Source organism: Oryctolagus cuniculus, chromosome 15 (genome assembly GCF_051225735.1).
Source record: "Oryctolagus cuniculus isolate XC-2025 breed Fujian yellow rabbit chromosome 15, ASM5122573v1, whole genome shotgun sequence".
Lineage (NCBI taxonomy): Eukaryota > Metazoa > Chordata > Mammalia > Lagomorpha > Leporidae > Oryctolagus > Oryctolagus cuniculus.
This window is the reverse complement of record NC_142881.1, coordinates 83,020,578-83,037,154: the sequence shown is the minus strand read 5'-3', so window position 1 is coordinate 83,037,154 and position 16,577 is coordinate 83,020,578. Positions and strand designations below refer to the sequence as shown.

Sequence of the window (16,577 nt, the reverse complement as noted above, 5' to 3'; positions counted from 1 at the left end):
TATATATATATATGTATATATATGAGTATATATATATATATATGTGTGTGTGTGTGTGTATATATATATATATAAAGCTAAATACTTACACACCTAATAAAAGTGATCCAAAAGATGTGAAGCACAAAAGCCAATGTAAATGTAAAGACAGACAAACCCACAAGTGTAGTCAGAGCCTCCGTACCCTTCTGTTGACAATGGATGAAACAGCTGGAAGAAACTGAGTGTGGAAGACCAGGGCAGCCACACCAAGAGTCTGTCCTAGGTGCATCTGTCTGACACTCCAGCCCGCAACAGCAATGCGTGATTTGTTTCCAGGCACATGGAACCTTTACCAAGATGGGACACAATCTTGGCCACAAAACTAGTCTTAAGACAATTAAAATGACCAAAGTCATGCAAAATGTGTTCTCTGAACACAACAAAATTATATTTGAAAACAATAATAAAAAATAAAATCCCCACATAGCTGAAAATGAAGGTCTAATTTCCCTCTAAGTAGTGAATGGGTGGAATGGAAATTCAAAGGGAAATTAGAGATCACTCCAAACTTAATGAGATGAGAATTTGATAAGTCAGAATGTATGGGGCATTGCAGGAGCTACTGTCATGGTATAGTGGGTCAGGCCTCTGCCTGCAGTGCCAGCATCCCATATAGGTGCCAGTTAAAGTTCAAGCTAGGCCCCTGCAACCTGTGGGAGACCCAGATGAAGCTTCTGGCTCCTGGCTTCAGCTTGACCTAGCCCTGGCTGTTGCAGCCATCTGGGGAGTGAACCAGTGGATGGAAGATCTCTTTCTTTCTCTCTCTCTCTCTCTTTCTGTAACTCTTCCAGATAAATCTTTAAAAAAAAAAAAAAAGAAAGAAAGGATAGGATATTGCCAATGCTTACAGTGCTTACAGGGAAAATTGTAGCACTAAACATTTACATTAGAAATGAAGAAAGAGGGGCTGGCATTGTGGCGTAGCAGGTAAAGCTGCCGCCTGCAGTGCCAGCATCCCATATGAGCACCGGTTCGAGTCCCGGCTTTTCCAATTCCAATCCAGCTCTCTGCTAATGGCCTGGGAAAGCAGTGGAAGACAGCCCAAGGCCTTGGTTCCCTACACCCACATGGGAGACCTGTAGAAGCTCCTGGCTCCTGACTTCAGATCAGCACAGCCACAGCCATTGCAGCCAATTGGGGAGTGAACCAGCAGGTGGAAGAACTCTCTCTCTCTCTGTCTCTCCTTCTCTCTCTGTGTAACTCTTTCAAAAATAAATAAATAAATAAATAAATCTTTGAAAGAGCTCAAACCAATGACTTCAATTTCTACTTTTGGAAACTAGAATAAGAAGGGGCTGGGGTTGTGGTAGAGTGAGTAAAGCCACCACTGGCAATGCCAGCATCCTATATGAGCATATATGACCTAGCTGATCCACTTCCAATCCAGCTCCCTGTTTATGGCCTGGGAAAAGCAGTGGAAGATGGACCAAGTGTTTGGGCTCTTGCCACCCATATGAGAGATCCAGATGAGGCTCCTGGCTCCTGGCTTCTGCCTGGCCCAATGTGGGCCATTGTAGCCATCTGGGGAGTGAACCAGCAAATGGAAGATCTCTCTCTCTCTGTCTCTACCTCTCTCTCTGTAACTGATTTCAAAATAAATAAAAATAAACAAATAAATACATGCTTTTAAAAAAGAAGAGAAACTAAAGTCCAAAATAAGTGGAAGAAACATTGGCAGTTTCTTAAAAAGTTACATATTCATATACATTTGCCACATGATCTAGCATTACATGAGCCACAACTTGCTCCCACCCAGAGTGTGCGTTAGTAGGAAACTGGATTCAGGACCCAGTCATTCTGACATGGCATATAGGTATCTGATCCACTAGGCCAAATCTTCCCCTAACAGTATTGGAAACATATGCTTTATTAATGAAAGCATTCATAGAAGCTTGGCTTGAAATAGCCAGAAAATAGGAACAATCCAAATGTCCACTCATAAGCTAAAAGATAAGAAGTATATAGATATCCATGTAATGGAATACCATGTAAGAAAATACATGCAATACAATGAATTACCGAAACAGTTATAAAGCTTAGATAAATCCAAAATAATTATGCTGCAGGGATGGAGCCCAAAACATCCCTACCCTCCAGAAAATCTCCACCTACTGTATTATTCCATTTACAGGACATGTAACAAATGCTAAATGCATAAGCTAACAGTGACAGAAAATAGATCAGTGCTAGAGATAAATGGTGACAGATGGTGTAAGTAGTTGAGTGTGTCTGGGAAGGTTAACGAGGAACTCAGGAAGCCCCCGGAGGTGCTGACATGTTCAAGACCGTGACTGGGGTAGTTGGTTTCACAGGTGCACACATGTCGAACCTGGTCAAATGCTGCCCTATCAACAGGGACATTTTCTCATATGCCAACTAAGCCTCAAAAGGCCTGTTATTAATATAACAACTAGAAAACAGGGAAACATCTTCAAGACATGAAAGAAGCAAAAGTATTTTTAAGACACAACATAAATCAATAAGCTTTGGACAGAGTAAAGAGTAATAGGTAGAAGCCTCAGAGTGTAAGGAAATATCACACAACAAACACAGTAACCACAAAAAGTTTATAGAAAATGGAATTAAAAGATAAATATATTTCGGTTTTGAAATGTATTTTGGAATTAAAAGATAAATTTATTTTGAAATCCATGCCTCGTTTTTTATATAATTCATTTTCCATAAACCATTTGTGTGAAAATAACTTGCCTTTTTAAAAAAAAAAAATCATTTGCGTGGCAGAGAGAGAGAGAGAGAGAGAGAGAAGAGAGACGCACACATAGTGAGCTCCCATCATGCCCAAGCTGGGAGCCAGGAATTCAACCCAGATCTCACGTGTGTGTGGCAGGGACCCAACTGCTTCAACTGTCGCCTGCTGCCTCCTAGGATCTGCCTCAGCGGGAAGCTGGAATCAGGAGCCAGGACTCAAGCCCAGGCACTCTGACATGGGATGTGGCTCTCTTAGGTGCTAGAAATACCCACCCCTATATTTAATTTTTAACGCCATTTTCCATGAACTTTTCAAAGCACCCTCCTCTAGTGAACAAACAGACATATCCAAAATACATGAAGAATTCCTTAAAATCTTTGAGAAAAACACTGACCATATAACAAAAATGGTGGCAAGAGGTAATTTTACTGATTCTGTGATGGCCATATAAGCTACTGCTGGAGTCACGCAGCCTGCAGATAACAAGTCTGCCTTCCTTGAAGCTTAATAGGAAAAACACAGAAACAAAATCACACAAAGGCACCGGAGAATGAAGAGAAATGCGCCGTATCTGGAAGGGACTTCAAAATTTGGGAAACAAAATAATACAACCAGAGGGAAGGGCAAAGTTGTGTGGGCAGCTAAAACTCTTAACAGTTAAGAGGATGTTTCTGTCCTACAAAGCCCAGGACAGATTGGAGTAACCACAGCCACTACGACTTGATTAGGAAAACCTACCCTCTCCCTCCACCAAAAAGAAAGCCAGAAGAGGGAGCACTTTTTCAAACAAAAAGCTAAAAAGAAGCAGTTTAAATGTTGCATGAACCAAACTCTCAACCCCAGAGGTAGAGAACAGACTCAAAGCCATAGCGATAGAAAGTTTTAGAAACTGAACTGTTGGGGCTGGCACCGTGGCTCACTTGGTTAATCCTCGGCCTGCAGTGCCAGCATCCCATATGCCGGGGGTGCCAGGTTCTAGTCCCGGTTGCTCTTCTTTCAGTCCAGCTCTCTGCTGTGGCCCGGGAGGTCAGTGGAGGATGGTCCAAGTGCTTGAGTCCTTGCACCCACATGGGAGACCAGGAAAAAGCACCTGGATCCTGGCTTCAGATTGGCGCAGCACTGGCCGTTGCGGCCATTTTGGGGGTGAAACAACGGAAGGAAGACCTTTCTCTCTGTCTCTCTCACTGTCTGTAACTCTACCTCTCAAACAAAAAAAGAAGAAAGAAAGGAACTGAACTCTTATTGGAGTCAACAAACAAAGAAACACAGTTATCAACTGAGGTACAACCTAGTTAATATTCCTCAGGGGAAAATCTAAAATCCAGCATCTCCATATTAGTACAGGATACCGTGAAAACAAAATGCAACAAAGACCAGTGAACAGTGACCTATTCTCAAGAGACAAAACAATCAGCTGAAACTTTCAGATCCCAAGATGATTTCGATACTGAAATTAGTAAACAGAGGTACCCAATTAGCTATGATAGTTATATTTCATAGATAAAGGAAAATGTGCTCATACAAGTAAAAGTTATGAAATGTAATCAGAAAATGGAAACTACACAAAGAATCTGAGAGGGCATTCTACAATAAAAATGCAGTATCTACCATTAGGGACACACTGTGTGTTTACATCAGAATAGAGATGAGGAGGACTAAGTGACCCTGAAGACAGGGTAATTGCAGCTATCAAATATCAGGGATGGGGGGAGATTTACAGGAGGGAGAGGTGGAGGCAGAAGTGTACACACACACACACAGGAGAGAGAGAAGAGAGAGAACAGGGAAGGGAAGTTCAGAATAAAAAAAATGTTGGAGATGAAGTTTTCTAAATGTTTCAAGTTTTACTGACATCTAATGAATTGTTTAATTCCATCTGTGATGTGTGATTGATACCTATTTTTAAGTCATCTTTCTTCTGTGTCCTACATCTGGATGAGCAAACAGGAAAGTCCAGGTGTGCTCTCTTTTTGCACCAGGGAGTGTTCAATCCATGCAGGATCATTCATCCTGGCCTTAATCCCTCCACACAGTAAAATACCCAAGCCAATCCCTTGCCTTGCTCTTTCACGTCATTTCATATCTGCTTGGGAAACCTGCCCTACTCTCTCCAGAGAGTTGCATTAGATGAGTAATAAATTCAAACTCCACTGGTGTGTGTTTGGCATTATCAGACTTCATACATGCACTAGTTTTGTTTTTGTTTTCAGATGGAGACTTCATTCCACTTCTGTGGGGAATGACATCATGCATTTACAGAATTAATAAGCACATTTAAACCAATACAATTTAAACTCTCCCCCTCTCTCTCCCTTCTCTCTCTCTCTCTCTCTCTCTCTCTCTCACACACACACACACACACACACACACAGACTCCTAGGAATACCAGCTAACATGCTGAAACAAAAAAGGGAAAATTTTAAAGACATTCAGAGAAAAATAACACAGTACATATGGAGAATACTGATTTGATGACCACGATGGAGTTCAGAAGACAGTGTCAACACATTTTTAAATTTATGAGAGAAAAATAATATCAACACAGAATCCTACCACTTTAAGAGTAACTATAAAATACGCACATTTTCAGAGGAAAAGGTAACTAAGAAAATCCACTGGCACTGGATCCCAGCTAGAACAACTACCACAACTTTAATAGGTGTGCACCATCAACATTTAGTCTTTAGAATACCAGGGTGGTGCTAAACTCCCTACAAAGCACAGGACAGTCACAAACAAAGAATACCCATCCAAAATGCCAGTGGCAGAAACACTGGGTATCACTAAGTTGAAACCTTTGTGATGGTAGAGTGGTGGTATGAGCAATGACAGATCAATTATGTTAAATATTAGGCTTAGTATCCCACTAATCTCTATGTATGCTTTCACTGTCATGCAGTTAAAAATAGTTTCCAATGTCTTCAACATGACAAGTGGCTTCTATGGAAACCCTACTCCCCATATCATACTCAAGGATGGGAGACTGAATGTGGTCTCCCTAGGATCCACAGCAATGCATAGATTTCAGCTCTTGCCACTCTCATTCTACATTGTTCTAGAAATTATATCCAGTACTATCACACTGAAATAAGCTCTATTCACAGTGGAAAACAGATGTAAGGCTGTCTTTATTTGCATGTACAATCTCATATATGGAATGTTTTAAGAAACACAAAGTGACCAGAACTAAAAATAGAGATCAGCAAGGTCTCTGAGTTCCAAATCAGTATATAAAAATCAAGGTTAACTACATATGTGAACAATGAATAATCCAAGTGTGAAATTAAGAAAACGATTCTGTTCACGACAGCACTGAAAAAAATATATGAGAAAAATAAATACATTCCTATACAGACATCCTTTAGTAACTGTGGGGCATTGTTTCCAGGACTTCCCGAGAATACTAAAACCGTGGCTGCTGAAGTCCTTCAGTACAAGGGCATAGTCTTTGCATACAACGTATGCACGTCCTCTTGTATACTTTGTCACTTCTAGATCTTATATTACCCAATACGATGTAAATGCTATGTAAACAGTTCTTGGACCATGCTGTTTAGGGAATAATATAAAGGAAAAACACTGGACATGTTCAATACAGTGCAATTTTGTTTTGGCAAATATTTTCAGGCCTTAATTGATTCAAGTCACAACTGCAGAATCCACAGAAGTTGGAGGACTGACATGGAAAACTAAAAACATGACCAAAGGAACCTAAGAAAGACATGAATAAACTAAGAGCCACTCCATGTTTATGGATTGGGAGACTCAATATTGTCCAGATGCCATTTTACCAAAAATGATCAAAGGATTCAAACAATCCCTAACCAAATCTAGCAGAACTTTTTTTTTCTTTTTTCTGGAAAACATGGCCAGTTTGTTGTAAAATCATACAGAAATGCAAAGAACCTAAATAGGCAAAATAGGCAAAGCAGCTTTGGAAAAAAGGAACAGTTCTATGCATATAATAGATCCTACTAAAATGTGTTCTAAATTGATAATGAATTTGGATGCATGCATACGAGTAGTCTTTCATAACAAAGAAACTAAAAATAAAACAAATTCACATTAAAATTCTCCAATTCCATATATGTCTTCTGGGAATCTGCTACATGCCAGTTCATCCAGGTGCTGGAGTTACAGCTGCGAACCACACAGACTAGGGCATGGTTAATAAGCAAATAAATACCCACCACGTCAGAATGTAGGAACAACAGGAAAAATAAAGCAGTGCAAGAGAGACTGGACATTATTTTAAAGTAATCACCTGGGAAAGGTTCTCTCACAGAGAAGTATTTGAGCAGAGAGTTGATGACAATGGGAAAAGGAGCCATTCAAGTGCAAGTACAAGGAATATTCAACAATTTCAGAGCAAGTGCCTATTTATGGTAAAATTATGCATGGGCTCCAAAAACTCTATGCACCAACATTAACTTTTCTTGCATTCCACTGCTCCAAGAACATTTTGAAGGACTCTGTCTGTATGGGGAGAAGAAGCATCCCAGGCAATAGAACAGCAAACAGCCAAACGCCAGAGGTGAGCCTGCCCCTGGGGAAGGACTGCCCTGACTCTGGAAGGAAGCAGGGAACAATGGTAGGATGCAGCAGAGGAGCACATCACGAGCCTTCTGAGCTAGAGCTGAATCAGTCTCTGAGAACAGGTTATAGGTGAAATAAAATGCAATCTAGAAACTCCGATGTGTCTGTCATCTAGAAGCCAAAACCCAAGAACTTCCACTATGCTTGGTTTTATGGAAAACATATTCATTGATGTAGGATCCTCAACTTGGGTCTTATTCACTGGAAAGTCAGTAGTTTATTTATTCTAAAGACAGAGTTACAGAGAGAGAAGGAGAGGGAGCGGAAACAGGAGAGGGAGGGAGAGAGAGAGTGACTTTTCACCTGCTAGCTCACTCCCCAAATGACCACAACAGCTGGTGCTGGGCCAGGTCGAAGCCGGGAGCCTGTAACCCCATCCAGATCTTCCACGTGGGGGACAGCAGCCCAGGCACTTGGGCCATCCTCTGTTGCTTTTCTAGGTGTGTTAGCAGGGAGCTGGATCAGAAGTGGAGCATGTGGAACTCAGACCAACACGCATCTGGGATGCCAGCACTACAGGCAGAGGCTTAACCAGCTCTGCCACATACTGCCCTCCTCCCTTTCTCAACAGTCCACTCCCACCACTGCTTAGGGGAATAGGCCTAATTAATAATGCATCACACATCTGCCCCTTGCATGGTCACTGGGGCTCTGTACAGAAACACAGGACAAAGGCAATCTCCATCAGAATATAGTACAATCATGTGTTGCTTAATGATGGGGATATACGCTGAGCAATGCATTATCAGGCATTTCTTCATTTTGCTGTCATCACAGAGGGTAATCACATGAACGTGGATGGGATAGGCCAACCACATAAAGTGATCTTTTGATGCAGTAAAGAGACGTGGTAACTACAAGATGTATGAAGCTGCAACAAGCCCAACACAGCATGCTATTTTAAAGATTCCTTTGCAAGTCAAAGGAGTACACTTTAAAACAGTGTATGACATAGTACATAAATCAGTAACATGGTCGCAAATTTTCATTATCAGTATTATGCACTGTAGGGACAGGTGGTTAGCACAGCATATCAGATGTCACTTGAAACTGCATTTGATTTCTTATAATTGTACCTAGGAAACACATGAAATCTATTCTCTGTGTATTAAAAAACTTAAAAATCAGAAGAAATAAAAAGAATAAATAACTAAGTAAAAATGTAAGCCAAGGAAGGAAAAGATGGAGGGAGGGGGAATAAGCAGTGCCTGTATAATGCAATGAATCATTTGAAAAATGCTCTTGGAGAATAAAAGCAAGTCTTTAAAAGAGGATGTCCCTGGGAATGCCCACATCCCATATCACAGTGTCTGGGTTCAAGTCCCATCTCTACTCCTGATTCCAGCTTCTTTTAAATGTGCACCCTTAGAAGCAACGGGTGATGGCTCAAGTGGTTGGGTCCCTGCCACCTACATGGGAGAGCCAGACTGAGTTCCCAGCTCTTTCCTTTGGCTCGGCCCAGCCTTGATGTTGCACACATTTGAGGAATGAAAGAAAGGAGGAGATAGCTCCCCCTCTCTCAAATAGAATGTTAAAAATTGTATATACTGTACACAATTGTGCTGTACAACTGGCAGTGCAGTAGGTTTAGCTATACTGGCATCATCACACACACACGAATAATGTGTTGCATTCCTATGCTACAATGGCTAAGACACCAACAGGTGATCAGAATTGTCGAGCTCCATTATAATCTTGTGAAATCCTGGTACATAATGTGGGACTAGAATTGCTTCAGACATGAGCAAGAAACTCAAGTCAGTACAACACGACACAGGGAACACACCTTACTTGTGTGAGTGTGTGTGTGTGTGTGTGTGTGTGAGAGAGAGAGAGAGAGAGAGAGAGAGAGAGAGAGAGAGAGCTGGCAATCACTGGGTCACTCCTCAGTGCCTGCAATAACCAGGGGGCTGATGCCAGGAACTGTAAACTGACACCCTTTGAAGTTCCCTGAGGAGGAAGGCCCAGAGCATGTGTTCTGCCTCAGGACCCAGGACCACATGTTGGAGAAGATGCCCATAAATGTCCTTTCCAGAGAAGAGCTGTTCTGGAAGGCAAGTTGGCAGCAGTGAGTAATTCTCAAACATGTCTGGAACCACTGCTCCCCTAACTTCACTGCTGAGGACTTACTGAAAGGAAATCACAAAACTCATAAACAGAGATGTATTTCAACATTGATCTTAACAGTGAAACCTCAGAAAGTAACTAGAAAGGACAGCAATGTGGGATTAGTTAAAGAAATTACAATGGGGATAAATGATTGAAAAACTATGGCCCCATCAAAAATGACGTTTACAAAGAATCTTTAACAACACAGGAAGATGTTGCTGATGGAATTTTAAACAAATCCCAGGACATGAATCTAAAAGCACAGAGAGATCTCAACTGTTTTATCTCCCAGTTGATGTCTTCATCTCACTTAAAAACTCATTGGAGATACCTAAAAGTTGTAAATAGTGGTTCTTGCTAGATTCTGAACGTTTGGTGAGTTGAGAAGCTCTTCCGTTATTTTATATACCTTGCACATGATCTGTAAAGGAAGTGCAATGCTTTGATAACCCGAGGGGAAAGCATGCATCCTTTGGAACAAGGCGTAGGTCTCTCTCCCCTGGTGCATCTCTCACGCCGAGTGGACTTTCCTCTGCAGCCAACGCTTTCCCCAGCTCTCAGAAAAAGGCATTTAGAGGCCCTATGATGTGGCTTCTCTGAGGTTCTTCAGGACCTGGCTCATGGATTGCTCTCTGCCTTCACATGGTCAGCTCACCTGCTCACTCAAAGCACTAGCTTGCAGCGTGTTCAGAGCTACCAAGATGAGGCAGTGACACAAACCTTCTATTGAAAGTGGTCTTTAATCTCAAAATGGACACTGATGAGACAAGGGTTGCACCTCCAAGTGATGTCCTAAAAGTTAAAATATATGAAGTGTCAAGCCTGGGTCCATGGCATCAGTATCACCCAGGAGCTACTGAAATGCAAGTTCATGGGCCTCACCCCAGACCTACTGCATGAATCTGCATTTAACAAGCTTCACAGGTGAATCTGCACACATTGAAGTCTGAGAAACAATGGAGGTGGCGGTAAGGCACAGAGGGTTAAGCCTTTGACACCTGCATCCTATATTAGAGTGCCGGTTAGAACGCTGCTGCTCTGCTTCCACTCTAGCTCCCTGCTAATGTGCCTGGGGTGGCAGTGGAGAATGGCCCAAGTCCTTGAGCCCCTTTCATCCATGTGGGAGACACAGATGGAGTTCCAGGCTCCTAGTTTTAGCCTGGCCCAGCCTTGGGTGTTGTGGCAATTTGGGGAGTGAATCAGCAGATGGAAGACATGTCTTTATCTCTCTCTCTCCCTCTCTCTTTCTCTTTAATATCCTATCACTCTGCCCTTCAAATAAATAATAAATCTTTTCTTAAAAAAACTACAGTTTCAGAAACACTGCTCAGCGAGATAAGTGTGTAACAACCTAACATCCTAACACAAACACTGGGGAGATGCTAACAGCACACCTCACCGTTGATGCCAGCTCTGTAATCAAAAAGCTACACGACCTTGAAAAGTTGACCATCTTTGTCTAAGGGAGATAAACTAACTATCCAGCTTTTAAGCTTGTGCATCTGCAAAATGGGAACAATCAGATATCTCCATCCTAGGATTCATATGGATTAAGTTAGGCAGCCTAAAACCCCTAGGATACTCGGTGGAACAGAGTAAGAATTAAATGATTTTTATCATCATGGCAAAGATTACGTATGACAGCTGTAAGGATCAAATGAGCTCATGAGTACACAAGGCTGCAGATGAAGAAGATTCCTGCACAGATATGCAGAGAGATTGTCTTGCAGATGTGCAGAACCATTCTTTACCCAGAAAGCCAACTGTGAAATGACAGTTGGAATAAAGAGTGAAAATACAGGCTTCCAAGAGGATTTGGACTCCGTGAGCCTCACTCCATGGTATCAGCAAGGGCCGGAGTTCCGTTTCCCTCCTTATTCCACTTCTTCCCTCTCAGAGAGAAGGCAAAGGGATCCTTTGTTAGGAGACTTAGGGGAGGTGTGGTACATCTGCTCTGTCACTCCCCCAGGCATCATTACCAGGCAATCCCTCACCTACAGCAACTGCTGAGTCATTTTTGAAAAGTTTTCCCATTTCCAGATGTTAGGAGGCTCTGCTTTTGTGCCACTGACCTAGGAGGAAGGGAAGTCAGGGCTTTCTACCTGCAGCATCAGCTGTCAAGCAAAGTGATTGACAGCCTTTGATGGAGAAATAGGTAAGAGGAAAGCTTTCAGATGGTTCCCATCACCTTGGCCTTGAACAAATGCAGCAGGAAGATGTCCCAGGGAGACACAACTGAGCTTAAAAGGGGAAGAACAGAAGGGGCCCAGGGTGGGGAAACGTGAAGAGGGTCAGGGAAGGAGCAAGGAAGGAAACCCGTGGGGCAACAGGAACCTACTGTCCCCCTGTGGATTCGGTTCTTGACCATGTGAACAAAACTGCAGTTACGCTGATCCGAATTCTGATGATCACGAAGCAAACTGACTGTGACGTACATGGTCCTTAACTTTCCAAATTCTTAACAACATTCGGTTGTCTATTAGCCCATTTCTCATTGCTATACTGAACCACTGAGGTTGAGGAACCTTACAGAGAACAGAGAAGCACTCACGGTTCTGAGGTTCCAGGGGGCGGTGGCAGCACTGGCTTTGCTTCAGGGAGTCTCGTGGCAGATGGCATCACAATGCAGGGATGCTTGGCAGAGGGAGAAACCACATCAGGAGACAGGAAGCCTGAGAGAGAGTCAGAGGTCATGTCAGGCTTTAATGACAACTCATTCTCACAAGGACTCACTCCAGAAAACCAGCATCCTCAGGCCCTTCCATGTAGCCTCACCTGTTAAAATTCCATCGTACCCTGGGAGCTAAGCTCCTAACACATGAACACTTGGGGGAAAGCACAATCAAACCCGGGCTGACTGCTCTTCTGGTACATTCCCTAGACAGGGCCTGCTGTGGTCTCATTTAATGCAGCACACAACACAGGCTTTAAATGTACATCTGGGGGCCACGGTTGTGGCATAGCGGGGTAAGCTGCCACCTACGGCCACAGCATCCCATGTGGGTGCCAGCTCAAGCTTTGCTGCTCCACTTCCAACCCAGCTCCCTGCTAATGCACGTGGGAAAGCAGTGGAAGATGGCCCAAGTGCTCGGGCCCCTGCACCCACGGGAAGACCTGAATGGCATCCAGGATCCTGCCTTTGGCCTGGCCCAGCCTTGGGCCTTGGCAGCCATTTGGGGGATGAGCCAGCAAATGCAAGATTCTTTCTAACTCTGCCTTTCAAATAAATAAATAATAAAAATCTTTTTAAAAGCAAACCAAAATAACAATAAGCGATGCAGATAGAATGTGGCTCTCAAAAGCCTAAAATATTTTATAACTGCTTCCTGCCTGATCTTCCTCTGACATGGAACCTACTCTTCATAGCTCCCTCTCCGCTTTGTCCTGGCTGCCCTCATATCCCTTCAACTGATCTTCCGTGGACTTTTTTTCATCTGGCCTTTGCTGAACTGGCCTGGAGCCTCCTAGAGTTTCATTATCTACTCTCTTCCAGAGGTCAGACACTCCAGGTCAGGAAAGGAAAATGAATGTGGGAACAGGTCAGAGGTCAATAGGGGTTGGTATGCAGCTTGGAAAACTGAGACTAGACGTTCTGCTAAAAATAGCTCAGGTTTCTTTTTTCTGGAGCCATGTTCTGGGCCAGATTTATTCATCCCCGAAGTCTAGCCTTTGTCCCTTCAAATGTCCAACCCCAGTGCCTGTGTCTCAAAAAGGAAGCGAGCTTCGGTTTCTATGCAGGTCCTCAGGACCCCACGGGGCCTGCAGGTTGCACAGGAACAAGGGCACAGCTGTTAGATTTGTCTCCGTTTTCTTTGGCCACTGGACTGCACTGGATGAGGCCTCATCCCAGTTTCCTCTTCATCTCAGTTGGGCCTCCTGATCATGGTGGCAATCAAGGAGAATCTAGTCCCCGAGTCACACTGTGAGCCATGGATGGCAGATGCCTTGGGGTTCTGCACTGCCCCCTCTGGCCTGTCTCTCAGGCCAGCTACCGGGGTTGGCTTCCTGCAAGCTCGGCCTCACCTTGCAGAGCAGTGCTGTCCTTCACACAGGAGCCAGCACCTCTCAGCTCTGCTGCTCCGCCAGGGCCGTGCTGCATATCACAGTTCCCTGCTGCTCAGGCCCTGTGTGCTCAGCGCATGTGGGCACAGACAGAGGCACAGGGAAAGGCGCACTTTCCACCTCCGTCTCCTGATTCGTTTCCAGGTGTCACTCAGTCATACTTGAGACTCTCCTTGGCCCCTGGAATATCAAGTCTCAGAAGCTTGTGCTTTTACCTTCCTTTCTTCTTGGTCCACCTGGCTGATTCCAAGTCACATCTCACACAATTCCCATCCAAAGCCTCTCCATTCTCGCACCTCCTTCTGCCATTCATGTTCGGTTCTGTCTTTGTGTATTCTTCCCTAGACTTTGCCAACAGCAATGCACTTTCTATTTTCTTCTCTTATAATCAATAATTTCTCATTTTCTCACACCCTATTAGAAGGTTTATAAGGGACAGAAAGCTTGCCAATCACCTCTGTATTTGCATTCCTAGTGTGACACAAACAGCGAACACAAACATTTGCTGAATGACTGAATGAAGGTACGAGTGGTTTGCAATTATGCTGAAATCCTGCTGTCACCAAATATATCATTTTGCATTCAAATATTAAAATTAGTAAATACTTTCTGAGAATTTATTTGCCACATAGAAATCATTCAATAAATGCTGAACCCTTATATAAACTTCAAAAAAGATAAATAATGGCACCAAGGGTGAAGCCACGGCTTGCGATGTCACATCCCATATTGGAGTTCTGGTTCCAACCTGGCTGGCCTGCTTCTGATCTAGCTCCCCGCTAATGTGCCTGGAAAAGCTGTGAAGATGTCCCAAGTACTTCAGTCCCTGCCACCCACGTGAAAGACCCAGGCGGAGTTCCTCACCCCTGGTTTCGGCCTGGCTCAAACCTGGTGGCTGTGGCCATTTGGGGAGTTAATCAGACCCCTTTTTCTGTCTCTCCTATCTCTGTCACACTGAATGTCAAATAAACAAATAAATAAAATATCTTTTTTAAAGCTACCCAATGAAATCCCTCAAGAGAGTGAGGGAAATGAATACAAATGCAACAAACCTGACTGTAAGGGTTTTAATTATTTAAAAAGTCAGAGAGTGCTAAGTACGTGACTGATGGTTTCATGGAACCCATGGGGTTGTGGGGGAAAGACTGGAGTTGCCTAGAGACCAACTGTATTAATTTCAGGCATACTTATGGTGTGCCTGGTTAATGTCAGGTGAAGTATGTGATAAGACTGAGCTTAAATGATGAATATCTCAGTATTCATCAGGCAGTAATTATTTTGAAATCTATTCATTTGAATAGATTTTACAACTTGTGATCTCCTAAAGCTAAAATCTGAGTTCAGGGTAGTAGGAAATTCTAGCAATCAACGGTACCCAGTTCCATCTTGGTCTTGGGGTGAACACAGGCTGCTTAAGTCTGACTTCTCTCTGCTTCATCTGAACCTTAAGTCAGACCTCTAAGGATAATCCTGATAATTAACTAGTAGGACCGATACCAATTCTGTCTGTGAATATAGAAGGAACAGGGTTAAAGCACCTAAGAACTTTTTTAATCCAAATCATGGATTTGTTACTACCTAGTCTGAGCCCTCAAATCATGTTTACAGAGGCGGATCTGCTCGTTTTCTATTTGTGATTTGGGGGAACTAGGCAGGAAGATTATGGAGAAATATGTGAGTGGGGCTTTCTGCCAGCCCTGCACTGTAACTCCATCCCTTCCCTGTCAATCTTGTACCCCACTTTCTCAGGGTGCACCTGTGTCCCATCCAGAACCAGGAAGAAGACACTATGATGACCAGGTGGAAGTTAACCTACATGTGGAGGTGCCAGCGAACTCTCAGAGAGCCTCACTCAAGCTAAACTCCACCAGCCCGATCTCAGGAAAGACACTGATACTGAGAGGGCTGCTGTTAGCCCTTTGACCGTGCCCATGTCCTCTCTGAACTCCTCCCGCCCTCTCTCCTCACAGGCAGCTCTCTGCGTGACAGGTATCTGTGTGGAGTAACCACACTCACCTGTGAATGCACGCACTCTCTCTGTTAAAGGAATCCTGCTCTCACTGGGGCACTGTATATATGGCTCTTTATGACACTTGAGTCCTTATCTCTGTAGGGTCAAGAAACTGGAATAAAGATTAAGAGACCTAGGCCTGTAACATCTTCATCACCTGTCACCTTGGGCTATGTCTGCAGAGGCAGAATGTGTAAGGGGGAAGTCATAGGCTTGGGAGCCCAATGCAGTTGGACCTTCATTTGCGTGCTTAGCAAACTTGAATAAATTGCCTTTCCTTTTTGGAAGCCAGGTTTCTTTTACTGACATACAGAGGGAAAACTGCTGCTGCCACAGAATTGCAAGAGAAAACAGAGTGGCTTGGATGGGGCCTTAGCAATGGGCCTGCCCAGTCACACCTTTTCCCGCCAACAGAATCAAGATTCCTGTGATTGGGATCCTTTACACGGACTGCTGAAGTTCCTGGCATTTCTCCTCCCTTCTGACTCCTCTGGCCAAAAGAGTGGGAGAATTAATGACACAGCAATGTGGAGCCAAGAATCCAAGAATGAGAATCCCTTGTCTCTTCCTCGTACTTCCCAGGTGCCCAGAGCTACACAGTTACTTGTGTGAGCTAAATGTGGTTTGAATAAGAGGCTGGGTGTCCTGCAGAGACCTGGAGATTCTGGAATTTTCCCTTTGGGTTATATAAAATGAGATTTTTTATAATGGATGTATAAGTGTCCATTTGTTATTACAATCTTTCACTTTATCTTCATTTCTGATTGCTGTTTAATCAGCAATAGCTTGGAACAACTGAACTTTTAGTTTCGTCCTCTGTTAAGCAAGTAATGATGTGTAAACAAACACTTAAATAAGTGCTACTTCAAGGGACCTTTTTTCCCCTTTGTAATGTTAAGAATCCTTATCTGGGTAAATGAGTCCACCCTCTAATTTGCCAGTAGGATATTTCTGGACTCCATTTAGCTATTCTGTTTCAAATTTAATTACACATGAAGGTAAATGGTTTAGACTGGGCCAGACCAAAGCCAGGAGTCTGGAATAATA

At 43.4% G+C, this 16,577-nt stretch overlaps 1 protein-coding gene across 8 annotated transcripts in view; it reads right to left on the bottom strand.

Moving 5' to 3' along the window:
• The window catches only part of LOC149122124 (uncharacterized), a 76,191-nt gene that overhangs the window by 20,440 nt on the left and 39,174 nt on the right, over positions 1 to 16,577 (bottom strand). For 6 of the 8 annotated variants that reach the window (XR_016221145.1, XR_016221146.1, XR_016221140.1 and 3 more), the window contains one exon: positions 12,009 to 12,129. The gene's annotated coding sequence lies outside the window, so the exon portion shown is untranslated. The other 2 variants (XR_016221141.1, XM_089313680.1) reach the window with 2 other exon arrangements.